Source organism: Phascolarctos cinereus, unplaced genomic scaffold (assembly GCF_003287225.1).
Source record: "Phascolarctos cinereus isolate Bilbo 61053 unplaced genomic scaffold, phaCin_HiC Scaffold_9;HRSCAF=440, whole genome shotgun sequence".
Lineage (NCBI taxonomy): Eukaryota > Metazoa > Chordata > Mammalia > Diprotodontia > Phascolarctidae > Phascolarctos > Phascolarctos cinereus.
Window position 1 is genome coordinate 172,595,501 of NW_027556402.1, and position 17,565 is coordinate 172,613,065.

Here is a 17,565-nt window from a genome sequence, read left to right on the forward strand (position 1 = left end):
TGCATTCATATAGTTACTGTGTGTGTCTTGGTAGCCAGACTCCTAGGTATTTTATACTGTCTGTAGTTATTTTAAATGGAATTTTCTTTTTATTTCTTCCTGCTGGGTTTTTTAGGTAATTTACAGAAATACTGATGATTCGAGTGGGTTTACTTTGCATCCTGAGATTTTGCTGCCATTGTTAATTAGTTTGATTAGGTTTTTTGGTTGATGCCCTAAGATTCTCAAGTAAACCATCATATTATTTGTAGAAAGTGATAGTTTTGCTTCCTCATTTATTGACTATGCTTATTTCGATGTCTTTTTCTTGTCTTATTGCTATGGTTAGCATTTCTAGTACAATATTGAATAGTAATGGTGATAATGGACATCCTTGTTTTACCCATGATCTTACTGGAAAGGTTTCTAGCATATGCCCTTTGTAGAAACACTTGCTCTTGGTTTTAGGTAGATACTACTCAACATTTTAAAGAAAGCTGTTTATTCCTGTGCTTTCTAACATTTTTAAGCAGAAATAGCATTGTGTTTTGTCAAAAGCTTTTTTGAGGGGCAGCTAGGTGGCGCAGTGGATAGAGCACTGGCCCTGAAGTCAGGAGTACCTGAGTTCAAATCCCACCTCAGACCAAACACTTGACCCTTACTAGCATGCAACTACTGAAAATCAACCAGACACAATCCAGCAGACCCAAACCTGGGTCAGGAACTTGTAGAGCTCTGACCAAGTGGGTAGTAAACAGATTTCTTCTCAGATCACACCATTTTGGAAGCACCAAAAATTTACCAGCTCTCAGATTGAGCTGTGAAAACAGCAGAATGACATGAAAAGACAGGTCAGGCTTGACTTCTCCTCAGAACTGAGCAGAGCCCAATACAAACAAATGCAGAAAAGCAGAAATATTAAATGTATCTGGGCAAGTCACTTAACCCCAACTGCCTAAAAAAAAAAAGCTTTTTTGGCTCTTTGTAACTATTGAAATAATCATGATTTTTGTTCTTTTTGTTATTGACATAGTGAATTACACTTATAGTTTTCCTAATATTGGACCAGCCTTACATTTCTGGTTTAGGTCTAGCCTGGTCATAGTGTAAGATCTTTGTGATGTATTGCTATAATTTCCTTGTTAGTATTTTATTTAAAATTATTTTTATCAATATTCATTAGGGAAATTGGAGTATACTTTTCTTTTTCTGTTTTGATTCTTCTTTGTTTAGGAATAAAAGCCATATTTGTGCCATGGGAGAAACTCAGTAGGACTCATTTACCCATTTTTTTTTTCAAAGTTTATAAAGTATTGTTATTAGTTGTTCTTTAAATATTTGGAAGAAGTTGCTTATAAATCCATCTGGCTCTGTGATTTTTTTTTCTTCGGGAGCCCACTTATGGCTTGTTTAATTTCTAACATAGTTATTTAAGCATTCTATTTCCTCGTCTGTTAATCTGGTCAATTTATATTTTTGTAAGTGTTCATCTATTTCATTTAGATTGTCAGTTTTATTAGCAGGTAGTTGGGCAAAATAATTCCTAGTAGCTGTTTTTATTTCTTCTTCATTGGTTGTGAATATACCCTTTCCATTTTTGATACTGGTGATATTTTTTTTCTTTTTAAAATCAAATTAGCCAGTGGCTTATCTATTTCTTTTTTGTTTTTTTTCTTTAAAAAATAACTTCTAGTTTGATTAGTTCATTTTTAAAAACTTTCAATTTTGTTAATTTCTCTGTTGATTTTCAGGATTTCTATTTTGATGTTTAATTTGGGGGTTAATTTGTTGTTTTTCTTGTTTTTTTTTTAGTTGTATGCCCATTATTCATTGATCTATTCTTTCTCTCATTGATGTAAACTTTTAGAAAAAATGATTTTTCCTATGTATTTCTTTGACTGAATCCCATAAATTCAGCATATCATCTCATTGTTGTCCTTATCTTTAATAAAATTATTGACTGTTTCTATGATTTGCTCTTTGACCCACCCATTCTTTAGGTTATTTAGTTTCCAATTAATTTTAAACCTAAGCTTCAAAGTTTCTTTAATGTAATTTTTTATTTATATTGTGGTCAGAAAAAGATGCATTTAATATTTCTGCTTTTCTGCATTTGTTTGTATTGGGCTCTGCTCAGTTCTGAGGAGAAGTCAAGCCTGACCTGTCTTTTCATGTCATTCTGCTGTTTTCACAGCTCAATCTGAGAGCTGGTAAATCTTTGGTGCTTCCAAAATGGTGTGATCTGAGAAGAAATCTGTTTACTACCCACTTGGTCAGAGCTCTACAAGTTCCTGACCCAGGTTTGGGTCTGTTGGATTGTGTGTGGTTGAGTTTCAGTAGACTGATGCTGGACTTATTCACTTTTAGCCTGCTGGGAGGTTCTGCAGGTTCAAACTTGAAACAGAGAAGGCACAGAAAGTTAAAATAAGAGGCTGAAGCAAAATCTATTATGCTACTGCTAACGTGAAAAAAGTGAGAGGTAGCAATCACGATCTCAAAAAAAGCAACATCAAAGACTGAACTGCTGGCTCCCCTTTGGTCTTGGGCTCCTGGCATGATTATTCTACTGCAGTTTATGTGTAGGGTTAAAGGTTCACACTGAGTCCCTACTCTGCTCTTGGACTCAGAGCCACACAGCTAGGTTTTTGGAACTTGTTTCCTGCTTCGTACATAGTTTGGACGCACTCACCCTCCACTGCTCCTCTCTGCCATAGCACTGTGACCTGGAATTGGGTAATGGGTGACAGAGCTATCAGCTAGCATCTGTTCCTTCTGCCACTGCTAGTTCAGAGATTACCTGGGATCTCTTTCTGCCTCAGTGCTTCCTTCCCTCCTGTTTAGTCTCAGACCTCTTATTGTCCCTGCGTGCTAGAATGCTACTTACCACTGCCATCACAGTGCACTCCTGGGAAGCCTCAGACTATAGCCCAAAGAGCTCTATATCTTCCTAAGCTATCCTGGGCTTTTTTGGCTTTCCTGATCAGAATTCCTGGTGTACTTTCTAAGATGTTGTGGAGGAGGTATGCTGGGTGAGTGGAGTAAAAATACTGACTCTCACTCTGCCAACTTGACTCCTTGGTTAATTTTTTGTAAAGGTGCTATGAAGAGATGAAAAATAGTTATACTCCTTTCTATTCCCATTCAGTGATCTCTAGAGGTCTATTATATCTAGCTTGCCTAGAATATAATTTTCTGAATATATCATTCAGGTTTTTCACTTGTTTTTATATATTTTTGGTTAAATTTACTAGGTCTGAGAGAGGTAAATTGAAGTTTCGTACTATTATAATTTTGTTATCTAGTTTTCCATGTTACTTATTTAACTCTTCCATTAAGTATTTATATATTATACCATTTGGTACATATGCTTTTAGTATTAATATTGATTCATTGTGTATAGTACCTTTCAGCAGAATGTAGTTTCCCATTTAGCACTTATTGAAGTCTATCTATACTAAGGTCATTCTAGATCAAATGTGATAAGTGTACATGATAGTTACTATGTAAGTGATTTATTTTCTTCCTTTTCCCTTCCTAGTGAGAATAAAGGAAAAGGAACAGATGCAAGAGATATTTTCGAGGTAGACAATAGAATTTGGTAAATTACTTGGTTTGAGCGGTAAAGAAGAGAGAAAAATAAAAAATAACATCTGGATCTCAAACATAAGAGACTTGTACCACAAATTATGAAGCAAGAAGAAAAACAAGGTTAGTTTTGGAGATTGTTAAATTGGAGGCTATGGTGGGATGTCTAGGAAAATGACATAGAGATATTTGGCGATAAAGATTTAAAGCTCAAATGAGAAGTTAGGACTGGTAGCTATAGGTTTGGGCATCTTCTACTTAGAGGTGGTAGTTGAAAGTGTGGGAGTAAGAAATAGTTTAGATTAGGGGGAAAAGAAGAAGGGGCTAAAGAGTTAACAAAGGTGCACAAGGATCTAATTCATCGACCAGCCCAGATTTTAAAATGGCAGATCCAGAAGGTGAAAGCAAGGGAAATGGATAGAGAATGAATAAAGAAATAGTGGCATAGTCCTGTAAGAATAAGGTTAGGAGTACTAAACCTTAGAAATGAGCTTAGTCTGGTGAAGAATTCTAAGGAGAGAAAAAAGGGTTTGGTCCAAGAAGGGATGATAGTGATGCTTAGGGTGAATTAAATGATGATCATGGATAAGAGAATTTGGAACCACACATCTTATTTTCCTTCTTTTTTCTCTGGCAAGAAGAATGATTTTTATTCATTTTTAATTTAATTTTTTAATTAATAAAATTTTATTTTTTTCTCCCTCATGTTCTTTTCTTCCCATGGTCAACACAAAGCAAGGGAAGCAATCATTTCAAAGAGCAGCATGGCTTCATCAAGAACAGATCATATCAGGTGATTCTAATTAAGGTTTTTAAAAATAGTGTTTTATTTTTTCCCCCTAATTACATGTCAAGACAAATTTTAGCATGCATTTTTACAAGATTTTGAGTTCCAATTTTTTCTCCCTCCCTCCCTCACCTTTCCTCTTCCAAAAATGGTAGGCAGTTTGATATAGTTGTGAGAAAAGAAACAGATCAAAAAGAGAAAAAAATACAAAAAAAGAATAAAGCAAGTGAAAAAAATATGCTTTAATCTGTATTTAGAATCCATCAGTTCTTTATCTGTATGTGGATAGCATTTTCCTTCATGAGTCCTTTGTACTTGTCTTGGATCATTGTGTTGCTGAGAAGAGTTGAGTCATTCATATCTGATCATAGCAAAATATTGCTGATACTGTGTACAATATTTTCCTGGTTCTGCTCATTTCACTTTGCATCAGTTTGTACAAGTATTTCCAGGTTTTTCTGAAATCTGCCTGTTCATCATTTCTTATTGTATGATACGATTCCATTATATTCTTATATACAGCTTGTTCAGCCATTCCCCAATTGATAGTCATCCCCTCAATTTCCAATATTTTGCCACCACAAAAAGGGCTGCTATAAATATTTTTGTATGTGTAGGTCCTTTTCCCTTTTTTATGATCTCTTTGGGATATGGACTTAGTGGTATTGCTGGATCAAAGTTTAGTTGCCTTTTGGGCATAGTTTCAAATTGCTCTTCAGAATGGTTAGATCAGTTCATAACTCCATCAACCATGCATTAGTGTCCCAATTTTCCTACATCCTCTCCAGCATCTATCATTTTCCTTTTTTGTCATATTGGCCAATCTGATAGGTGTGAGGTGGTACCTCAGAGTTATTTTAATTTGCATTTCTCTAATCAAAAATGATTTAGAGCACTTCATATGCCTATAGATAGCTTTGATTTCTTTGTCAGAAAACTGCCTGTCATATCCTTTGACTATTTATGAATTGGAAAATGTATTGTTATAAATTCAACTCAGTTCTCTATATTTAAGAAATGAGGCCTTTATCAGAGATGCGTGTTTCCCAACTTTCTGCTTTCCTTCTAATCTAATTAATTTTATTTGTACAAAAGCTTTTTTAATTTAATATAATCAGAATTATCTATTTAACGTTTCATAATGCTCTTTATCTCTTGTTTAGTGATGAATTCTTCTCTTCCCCATAGATCTGACAGGTTGACTATTCCTTGCTCTTCCAATTTGCTTATGATGTCACCCTTTATGTCTAAATCAAGCACCTAGTTTGACTTTATCTTGGTATATGTTGTGAGATGTTGGTCTATACCTAGTTTGTGTCTTATTGTTACCTAGTTTTCCCAACAATTTTTGTGAAATAGTGAATTCTTATTTAAAAAGCTGAGATCTTTGGGTTTATCCAACACCAGGTACCTGTTCTGTTCCACTGATCTACCACTTTATTCCTTAACCAGTACGAGATAGTTTTGGTGATTACTGCTTTATAATATAGTTTGAGATCTGGTATTGGTAAGCCACCTTCCTTTTTGTTTTTTTTTTTCATTAATTCCCCTGATATTCTTGACCTTTTGTTCTTCCAGATGAATTTTGTTATTATTTTTTAGCCCTGTAAAATGATTTTTGGTAGTTTGATTGGTATGGCATTTAATAAATAGATTAATTTAGGCAGAGTTTTCATTTTTATTAAATTTGCTTGGCCTACCCATGAGCAATTGATATTTTTCCAGTTGTTTAGATCTGACTTTATTTGTGTGAAAAGTGGTTTTTAATTGTGTTCATATAGTTCCTGGGTTGTCTTGGCAGGTAGATTCCCAAGTATTTTATATTGTTTACAGTTATTTTAAATGGAATATCTCTTTCTATCTCTTGCTGCTGGGCTTTGTTGATCATACAAAGAAATGTGGATGATTTATGTGGGTTTATCTTATATCCTGCAACTTTGCTAAAGTTGTTCATTATTTCAAGTAGTTTTTAAGTTGATTTTCTAGAGTTCTCTAAGTGTACCATCATATCATCTGCAAACAGTGATAGTTTTGTTTCCTCATTGCCTATTATAATTCATTTGATTTCTGTTTCTTCTCTTATTGCTATAGCTGACATTTCTAGTATTATATTGAATAATAGTGGTGATGATGGACACTCTTGCTTCACCCCTGATTGTATTGGGAAGGCTTTAACTTATCCCCATTACAGATATGAAACTGATTATTTTAGAAAGATGCTATTTATCATTTTAAGGAACACTCCCTTTATTCCTATCTTTAGTGTTTTTAATAGTAATGGGTGCTGTATTTTGTCAAAAGCTTTTTTAGAGTCTATTGAGATAATCATATGATTTCTGTTGGTTTTGTTATTGATATGATCAATTATGTTGATAGTTTTCCTCATATTGAACCAACCCTGTATTCCTGGCATAAATCCCACCTGCTCGTAGTATATAATATTTGTGATATATTGCTGTAATCTCTGTTAGTATTTTGTTCAGAATTTTTGCATTTGATATTCATTAGGGAAATTGGTCTATAATTTTCTTTTTCTGTTTTAGCTCTCCCTGGTTTAGATATCAACATCATATTTGTGTCATAAAAGGAGTTTGGTGGGACTCCTTCTTTGCCTGTTTTTCTGAATAGTTTATATAGTATTGGAATTAATTGTTCTTTAAATGTTTGGTAGGATTCATTCATGAACCCAGTTGGCCCTGGGGATTTTTACCTAGGGAGTTCATTAATGGTTTGTTCACTTTCTTTTCCTAAAATGGGGTTATTTTGGCATTCTGTTTCCTAATCTGTTAATCTATGTAATCTGTATTTTTGTAAATATTCATTGATTTGCTCATATTGTCAGATTTATTGGCATGTAATTGGGCAAAATATTTCCTAATGATTGCATTAATTTCTTCTTCATTCTTCTTCATCCTTTTCATTTTTGATACTGGATATTTGGTTTTCTTTCTTTTTTAATCAAAATAACCAATGGCTTAGCTATCTTATTAGGCTTTTTTATAAAACCAGCTCCTAGATTTATTTATTAATTCAATAGTTTTTTTTTTTTACTTTCAGTCTTATTAATCTTACCTTTGATATTCAGGATTTCCAATTTGGTGCTCAGTTGGGGATTTTTATTTTGTTCTTTTTCTAGTTTTTTTTTTAGTTGCATGCCCAATACATTGAGCTATTCTTTTTCCATTTTATTGATGTAAGAATTTAGAGAAATAAATTGTCACCTAAGTTCTGCTTTGGCTGCATCCCATAAATTTTCAAATATTGTCTCATTGTTGTCATTCTCTTTAATGAAATTATTGACTGTTTCTATGATGTTCTTTGACCCATTTATTCTTTAGGATTAGATTATTTAGTTTCCAGTTAATTTTCATTCTGTCTTTACACTACTCTTTGTTGAATGCAATTTTATTGCATTATGATCCAAAAAGAATACATTTAATATTTCTGCCTTTCTACATCTGATTTTGAAGTTTTTATGCCCTATTACATAGTCAGTTTTTGTGTAGGTGCTATATGCTGCTGAGAAAAATGTGTATTCCTTTCTCTTCCTATTCTGCTTTCTACAAAAGTCTGTCATATCTAATTTTTCTAATATTCTATTTACCTCTTTAGTTTCTTTCTTGATTATTTTTATTGGATTTATCAAGTTCTGAGAGAGGAAAGTTAAGGTTCCCCACTAGTATAGTTTTGCTGTCTATTTCTTCCTTTAGCTCACTTAACTTCTCCTTTAAGAATTTGCATACTGTACCACTTGTTGCATATGTTTAGTATTGATATTGCTTCATTGTCTATGGTACCTTTTAGCAAGATATAGTTTCCTTCCTTATCTCTTTTAATGAGGTCTATTTTTGCTTTTACTTTGTCTGAGATCAGGATTGCTATACCCCTGCTTTTTTTTTTTTAATTTTGGCTGAAGCATAATAGATTCTATTCCAGCCCCTTACTTTTATTCTGTGTCTCTCCGCTTCAAATGTGTTTCTTATAAACAACATATTGTAGGATTCTGGCTTTTGATCCACTCTGCTATCTGCTTCTGTTTTATGGGAGAGTTCATCCCATTCCCATTCACAGTTATGATTACTACCTGTGTATTTCTCTCCATCATATTCTTCCTCCTATTTGTCCTCTCTCTCCTTTCATCCTTTACCTCCTCACCAGTGTTTTGCTTCTGTCTGCCACCTCCCTTAATCTGCCCTCCCTTCTGTCAGTGTCTCCCTGCCCTTTACTTGATCTCCTCCCCTCCTACTTCCCTGTTGGGTAAGATAGATTTCTATATTCAACTGATTATGTATATTATCCCCTCTTTTAGTCAATACTGATGAGAGTAAGGTTCAAGCGATGCTTTTGAATTTGTTTGATTGATTCTTGATGTCTCATAGCCGTTAGCTTCCACTTGCTCAATTCTAACTTTTAAGGTATTGTTTTTCTTGATTAGCTTTTGTACTTTCTTTTCCATTTGGCCAATTGTACTCTTTAGGAAGTTGTTTTCTTCAGTGGATTTTTGTATCTCCTTTTCCATTCTAGTTTTTAAACAGTTATTTTATTTTTCGAAGCTGTTGACTCTTTTTTCATCATTATCTTGCATCACTCTCATTTCTTTTCCCAATTTTTTTCTACCTGTCATATGATTTTTAAGTTCCGTTTTTTTTTAGTTCTTCCATGAGTTCTTTCTGGGCTTGAGACCACTTCCCAGTTGGGGGGGGGGTGTTGCCCATAGGTGTTTTGACATTGTGATCCTCCTTTGAGTTTGTGTCTTGATCTTCCCTCTCACCATAATAATTTTTTATGGTTAGATTCTTTTTTTGTTGTTTTTTTGCTCATCTTTTTGGTCTTCTTCCTTTCTTTTAAATTTGAGCTCTGCTCCCAGTGTGGAAAGGGCACTGTCTCAGGCTTCTTGTGCCAGGGGCTGCAGGTGCTGCCTTTTTACCTGGTGCTGCACTGATGTTTCCCTGAGACCCATGGAGGGGTGGAGGGTGAGGGAGAAGTATCTGGTGGTGTGCTGAGGGGGTGGGGTAGAGGATGGCTGGGGCTGCTGGAGGCGGTAGGGGTTTGGTAGCCTACCTGGTGTTGAGCTGGGGTCCTAGGGGTGGTGTATGGTGTGTGCTAAGGCCAGTGGGGTGTTTCTGCATTTCCCCAAGATTACACTGAAGCACATGGTTGTCTGGCCACTGCATATTGTCTGTTTACCCAGAGCTGTACTGAAGCACATGGCAGGTTCCCGGAGCTGGCAGCTGCCTGTTTATTTAGGTACCCAGAAGGTTGGTGTCTACCTGTTTGCCCAGAGCTATGTAAAAAAACGTGGAGTCTGGCCACTGGAGGTTGCCTCTTTGCCCGGGGCTATGCTGAAGCAGTCGGTGGTTCTCAGATCTAGAGTCTGCCCGTGACCCTGGCTAGAGGCACATGTGTAGAGGGGTGTCCTAGTGTTAGACTTTGCCTGCTCCACCACACTGGTGTTCAGATCTACCACTGGTTTGCTGAGGTGGGGCTTGCTGCTGGCTTATGGGACTGCGTTCTCCTTTTACCTGAGTGAGACAGACCTTTCCTGTTGATCTTCCAAGTTTCTTGGGTTCAAAGATTGTTTTACCCCATCTTTTTGCTGGTTCTGCTATTCCAGGATTTGTTTTGGGGTGCTATTTTATGGTTGTTTGGAGCTGAGTATGGGAGAGTTATGGCAATTTACTACTTATTCCACCATCTTGGCTTCCATAAGTTCCCCTAATTTTTTTGACAGGATTACTAGACTGGTTGGTCAGGGAAATGTTATTTATTTAGTCAATATACAGTTTAGCAAAGCATTTGACAAAGAAATTCATGCTATTTTTGTGGGCCTTATGGAGAGCTGTGAGATGGACAATAATAGAATTAAGATAATTCAGAGCTGGTGGAATGGCCAGTCCCAAAGAGTAGTTACTAAAGACTCATTGTCAGTTTGAAAAGATTTCTAGTGGAGTGCTCTAAGGATCTCTCTTTTACCCTATGCTGTCCAGATCAATGACTTGGATAAAGACATAGATAATAAATAATAACAATAATAATGGCTGATATTTATAGAGCACTTTAATATTTGCAAAGTGCTTTATTCACAATACAGTTGATCTCTTATTGTTTTTGGATTTTGTATTTGTGAATTCCCTTACTCCCTAAAATTTATTTGTAATCCCCAAATCAACATTCCTAGTGCTTTTGTGGTCATTCCTTAATATGTGCAGAAGGGTGAAAAATTTGAGTTGTTTGACACATTCCTGGCTGAGATCAAACTAGCAAACACTTTGCTTTCTTTTCAGCTGTAAACAAGTGTCCTTTTTGTGATGTATTTAGTGCCACATTTCCCACATTTTTGTGCTTTTTTTTTTATTTCACTGTTTAAAATGGCTCCCAAGTAGAGTGCTGAAGGGCTACCTAGTGCTCCTAAGCACAGGAAGGCTGTGATATACCTTACTGAGAAAATAGAGAAAATACATGTGTTAGATAAGCGTCATTCAGGCATGAGTTATAGTGTTTTTGGCCATGAGTTCAATGTTAATAAATCAACAATATGCTATATCCAGAAAAAGGAAGAGGAACTTGCCAATATGTATGTGAGACTGCTCTGGAAAGTCTTAAAGTAACATCTATAGTGTGCGATGAAGCTATGGAAAAGATGGAAAAATAGCCAAGTTTGTGGATTCATCAGATGACTACTGAAAAAAAACCCAAAACTTAGTGAACAGCATTATCGTAAGGCTTATAACCAAAGAAATTTACAGTTACATTACCCAGGGTCAGGAAAATGTTATAAACCCTTCTTGGCTAGTGCTGGCTGACTCTCAGATTTCAAAAGGCAATACTGGTTGAAAAATGTTAAACTTGCGGGTGAGGCAGGCTGTTCAGGTGAGGAGGCTGCAGAAGAATTTTTCAAATACCTGCTGATTGTCATACAGGAAAAGGATTATGTAGATAATTAGTCACTGCAGATGGACACAATATGGACCCAGAATTAAATACAAGGAAGAGAACAGACTTGTTTACATTTGAGAAATAGTGTGGTAGTGTGGTACTTTCATCCATCCTAAGCTGCATCCTGAACCAAAACTCATCTTTTTGACACCAGTATTCAAAGAATCTTAGCACTGGAAGAGACTTTAGAGGCCATCCACTCCAACCTGTAGCTGAAAGGGAGTCCCTTCCACACCATACCCAACAAAAGAATGTTCGGCCTTTGCTAGAAGACCTCAAAAGAGGGGAAACTTCCCAGTCTACATTTGGAGGCTTTAATTGTTAGGAAATTTTTCTTTATGTCAAACCTAGATCTTCTTTACAATCTCAACCCATTGTTTCTAGCTCTGTGCTCTAAAGATGAGCAGAATAAGTCTGATACTTCTTCCAAATAACAGCCTTAGCATGTCTGGCAAAGCTCAGATCTTGGGCTACCTCTTAAGAAGAACTTTTTGTGATTCCCCTAGTTTTCAGTGCACTTTCCTTTCTCAAATTGTCCTGTACTGTACCTCATTGCTACTCTCTGTCCCTCTGAGTGTGGAGCCCGAACTCTAAAACCTACCTCCATTGTAGGAGGGAGCTCAGCTCAGAGCATCTACTACTACTTTGAGACTTCTCTGATTTTTCCACCATACATCAGCATCTCCTAAAACACCACAACACCCTTCTCCTTTTCTGCTTCCTTTTGTGTGTTGTATTCTCCCATTAGATTGTAAACTTCTTGAGAGCAAGGACTATCTGTTTGTATTTGTATCTCCAATACTTAGAACAGTGCCTAAAACATACTTAATAAATGTTTATTGACTAACTGTATATATTTGCCTGTTTACATGTGGTTCTTCCTTTTCCCCAGAATGTAATTGAGATTGTAGTCCACTAAAATCCCTAGACCTAGTTATTAGAGGCATGTAAGTGGTGCAGTGAATAGAGTACAAGACCTGGAGTTGGGAAGACCTGAGTTCAAATTCAGCCTCACATACTTCCTAGCTGTGTGACATTGGGCAAGTTACTTTAACTTTTGTTTGCTTCTCTTTCCTCAACTGCAGGAAAAATAGAGATAATAATAGCACCTACCACCCAGGGTTGTTGTGACGATCAAATGAGATGATATTAGCACAACAATGGGCATATAGAAAGTGCTATAAAATATTAGCTCTTATTATTATTATTACTATCATCATTATTATTATTATTTAAGGTGACCTTCTTGCCATCTTGAACTTGGGGATTTCACTGTTCTAACCCATTTAAGTCTTTTCATTTATTCCTATTAAATTTTAACATCTTACATTAAGCCCAATATACCAACCTGTTGAGATTTTTTTTTGGATCCTGATTCTATCAGCCAATACGTTAGCCATTTGTCTCATGTGTGCATTTGACAAATACAAAGCCCACAAAATGAAGTACAGATGATTCTCCTCATTTGCAGTAGTTATGTTCTATGGAGTTGTTGTGAACATGAAATAGTGAATATTGAACCAGGGGAAATACAGAATTAAGTTTCTTCAAGTCTTTGGGCCTATTTTCATCAGCTGATCAATACATAAACTTAGGGGTTTCACTTAAAGTCACCCTTGGCATTGGCCAACAATAACATGGTTGCATGGTCTTTGAATGATTTAAAGCCAGGGGCTTTAGAGGCCATTTCAGTTACATAGGTTCATTTGCCAATGTCCTTGTGAAACAAGCCAGTCTCATCAGTGTTGAAAAACTATCTGTATCATAGGTAAGACATGTCTGTATCTCTAGATAGGTACTGTAGATATCTATAGCTGTCTAGATAGAGATATCTTTTTATCTCTAGATAGAGATAACTAGATCGATATCTATAGATATACCTAAATAGATATCTATATGCTATAGATGATGAGGTCCCTGGTTGATTCAATTTGCAGATGACATTGTGTTGATTGCATCCTACCCCAGAATGCTAAGAAAGATGAGATCAATGAGATCAATTGCCCCTCCAAAGAGATTAGCCTAACAAGCTACACCTGGACAATCAGGAATGCTTATTGCCCAGATTATGACATGCAGTGAATTAGTATATCACTATTTCTTTCTATGTATCTCTAGTTATCACATATCACATATCTCTATAGATATCTACCTAGTTATCTGTTTAGAAATATAGACATTTCTCTAGATATATGTATAGAAATCTGTCTAGTTATCTCTATTTCTAGAGATATAGACGTCTCTACACACACATACACACACACACACACACACACACACACACACACACAGATACACATGAAAACAAATCCACAGACCCCAGGTTAAGAACTCTTGATTCAGGGAATCTCTGTTCTACTTGAATCCTGAAGAAATCACCCTCCATGATAATGCTAAATACCTTTGGTAAACACAAGTCTGCCTGTTTTGTACCTCACCTGCTATGGCTAATTGGAGATTTGCTGAATGAATTGTTTCTGCAGTTGTATCTAGTGAGAAATTTTGCATAGTCTTGAAGTAGGCTTAAGAAATACCTTGTTGGAGAAGAGCCTCTACATCTTACTCTATGAAGTCAAATTCTTTTAAAAAAAATAGAATTAAAGAGAAGAAACACAGTAGGATCTTGCATTATTAAAGTTAGTTGTCTGCTGTAGATAATTATTTGTGAAAGCTTGTATGTTATATTTTCATCGATCTACTTTTGATAACTGTATAAGTTAGGCTTATAGTAATTTTATGAAGATGAGAGAGTAGGCATATGGGTCCAAAGTTATTGAAGCCCTTTCAAGCACCCTTTTTTTTTTTTTTGCAGGTGGTAAGACTGAGGTTTCTTCCAGTCACTTGATATCTTCTATTTTACTTATCTGGAGAATCATTCTTTCTGTGTATTGCTTCCAGCATGGTTTTCTTTTATGTGTATTTGGTTCAGTTGAGCTGCTCTCTCTGACTTCATTTTCTTGGTGCTACTTCTACTTCCTCTTATAACACATCAGGGACTGAGGTTTTAGGGTCTAAAGGTTTTGATTTTACTGTCATTGGTGATAAAAATAGTTGCAAAATACTTACAGGTCTGGCTTAGCGAGATCTCAAACCAAGTTTTCCTCACACTTTTCCCCTGGGCTGCTGTTCGCTGTTTTGTGAAATGATGCTAACTGCTCATAATCTTTCCCCATCTTCCCCTGTAATGTTTTGCAAATGAGTTTATATTCTATACTGATGTTGCCTTTGGCTGTCAGGTTGTTTCACTTGGCAAAGAGATCAAGCGTCTCCTGGCTGACACACTATGATAATATGAAATCATATGTAAGTGCATAAGGGAAGTGCAAACAATATATTCTGTTGGGTTTGAGAGGGTAAATGTCCTTACCAACTGGAGATTCAGGAAAAGCTTCATAGAATAAGTGTCGTTTGAGTTTAGTTTAAGAGAATGAGAAGGAATTCAGTGATTTAGGAGTGGGGCAGATAGAAAACAGACTGAGCAAAGACATGGAGGTAGGAGATTGCAGGGTTCATAAGGGGGATAGAAACTAGTCCAGTTTGACTAGAGTATAGTGGATATGGAGGAGAGCAATAGAAGTTAACTTTGGGAAGATAAAGTGGTACCAGATTTGGAAAGACTTTAATAAAGATGCTAAAAAGTTTTAACTTTACTCACCAAATATTTTTAAGTATGGCAAAGGGATGTGGTCAGGATACCAAGGATCTTAGGGACACATATGATGGTTTTATCACTGCTTCTAATTAAAGATAGGGAATTTAGAAAAGAAAATCTCAAAAGTGAATAACTTGATGTTGGAGACAGTATTTGGATTTCTGGGCTGGGGCATGAAATATAAGAGTAAGGGGCTCTTATCTTCTTTATTACCTTTTGCATCTCTTCTCTCCTCTCTGGTGATATCATAGCCACTCTAGTTCAGTCCCCTCATCACCTCTCCCTTGAACTACTGTAGTAACCTATCAATTGGCCTCCCTATATTCTGCTTCTTTCCTTTTTGATCTATCCTCCCCAGAACTGACACATTGTTTCTAAAGCATGAATCTGTTACTCATCTCCTCAAGAATCTCTATAGTGGCTCCCTACTGTCTGTGAGACAAAATGCAATCTTCTCTGTTTGGCATTTAAAACTCTTCTCCAGAATATTTTTTCCATCTGATGGGAAGTAATGACTTATCTCATAACCCATGACTCCTGCTCCTGTGCTCTACACTCTTGTCAAAGTGGCCTATTCGTTCCCTATATATGATATTCCACTCTCTGTCTCCATGCCTTGTCCAAGCTCTCCTCTGTTTATAGAATTCTCTCCTCATATCCATCCTGAGCTCCCTTCAAGGCTCAGGCCAAGTGCCATTTCCTTCAAGAGCTCTTTTCTGACTGCCTCAATTATTCACCACCTCCAAGCACTTTGTATATATTTTGTATATATCCTGTATTTACAACGAACACGTATTTCCCCCCCTGACCCATGTAGATTGTATGTGTCTTGAGGACAGAGTCTATTTCAGTTTTGCATTTGTATACTCTCTGCTTAACACATAATTAGGCTTACTTCATGTTTATTGATTGGTCTGCAGGTTGAGAGATGGAATGCATCTAATGAGAGCCAAGAAGAATTTGTTGCTTCATCAACTTATTTGATGGAACTTGCAATGTTTCATCAAGAAGGCTTTAAGTTAAAAATAGAAGGGGAGGAAGAAAAATGTTTGCCAGGTTATATAGGGGCTAGTAGGTATCACGTAATAAGGAGTATTTCAGTGGAGAATTCTAATAGTTTCTAAAAGTCAAGATCCAAGAAGAGACAGGTGATGGTCCTCATGGCCTGTAGTGAATTAGAAATCTTATCATAAGGAGGTCAGTACAACTTCACAGATGCTGTTGAGACTTGGTGAAATGTAGTCCATGACTCAACTGATGACACTTCCATTGCCCTTTATTTAAGAATGTTGGAACAAAAAAAAGGGGGGGCTTAAAAAAAGCCAAGTTGGAAGCAAAAAGGAAATCAAGGAAGGGTTAGGACCATCATTTAGGATGGATGGATTGGTGTTAGAGAGACGGAAGAAGAGCTCTTCAGCATCTCATTTTATTTCTGTTTTTTCTATCAACAAAAATCATGGTATAGTACCAATTCTGGAGCCAGAACACAGAATTTGAGAGTTAGAATGGGCTTCAGTGGTCAACTACTCCAACCTGTACATGAATGGAATTCCCACTATAACTGTCCCCCACAAGTGGTTATCCATACATAAATCTTTAGACTCTTCTTGGTAAAAGAGGAAGCACAGTATATACCAAAGGAAAAGGAAAAAGGACTTATATGTAAAAAAATTTATAGCAGCTCTTTTTGTGGTGGTAAAGAATTAGAAATTGAGAGGATGCCCATCAATTGGGGAATGGCTGGACACATGGTATATGATTGTAAGGAATATTATTGTACCATAAGAAAGGATGAGCAGGATGGTTCCAGAAAACCTGAGAAAACTTATATGATCTGAAGCAGAGTGAGGTGACCAGAACCTGGAGAACATTGCATATAGTAATAGCAATTTTATATGATGATCAGCTGTGAGCACCTTAGCTATTCTGATCAATACAATGATCTGAGACAATTCCAAAGGACTTATGAAAAATGCCATCCACCTGCAGAGGGAGAACTGATGGAGACTGAGTGCAGATTGAAGTATACTTTTTCTTGCTTTTTTTCCTATTATAACATGGCTAATATAGAAATATATTTTGTATGATTTCACATGTAAAATTGGAATCACATTTCTTGCCTTCTCAGTGGGTAGGGGAGGAACAGAGGGGAGGGAGAGAATTTGGGGGAAAAAATTTAAATGAAGGTTAAAATAAAGAAATAACAAATCTATTTTTAAAAAGAAAAAATAAGAGTCTATTAAACCTAAAAGGAACTTTAAAGATCATGGGATCATAGGTCTAGAGGGGAGAGGTATCTCACATTACATCTACTCTAACCCACTCATTTACAGATAAGGGAACTGAGGCCCAGAATTGTTAAAGATCATGTAAGTAGTAAGTGGCAGAGTTGAGATTTTAACCCAGTGCCCCTGACTCCAAGTCCAGCACATTTTGATCTTATCTTGTTATGCAGTGTGAAATTTTAGTCCATATCTAGTTTCTGCCAAATTGCTTTCTAGTTTTCCCAGCATTTTTTGTCAAATTATGAGTTCTTGTCCCAAAAGCTTGAATCTTCCGGTTTGTCAAACACTGGATTACTAGTGTCATTTACTATTGTGTATTCCTAATCCATTCCAGATTAGCT

General features: G+C 36.2%; 1 protein-coding gene across 3 annotated transcripts in view; it reads left to right on the forward strand.

Annotated features, from left to right (window-relative positions):
* Positions 1–17,565, forward strand: part of CCDC149 (coiled-coil domain containing 149) — a 147,053-nt gene that overhangs the window by 10,322 nt on the left and 119,166 nt on the right. Inside the window, exons 1-2 of one of the 3 annotated variants that reach the window (XM_078148933.1) lie at positions 3,658–3,687; positions 4,300–4,357. The exons of the other annotated variants lie outside the window; for them this stretch is intronic. The gene's annotated coding sequence lies outside the window, so the exon portion shown is untranslated. Of the gene's footprint in view, positions 1–3,657; positions 3,688–4,299; positions 4,358–17,565 lie in introns of those variants that run through there. 3 annotated transcript variants of the gene reach the window in all.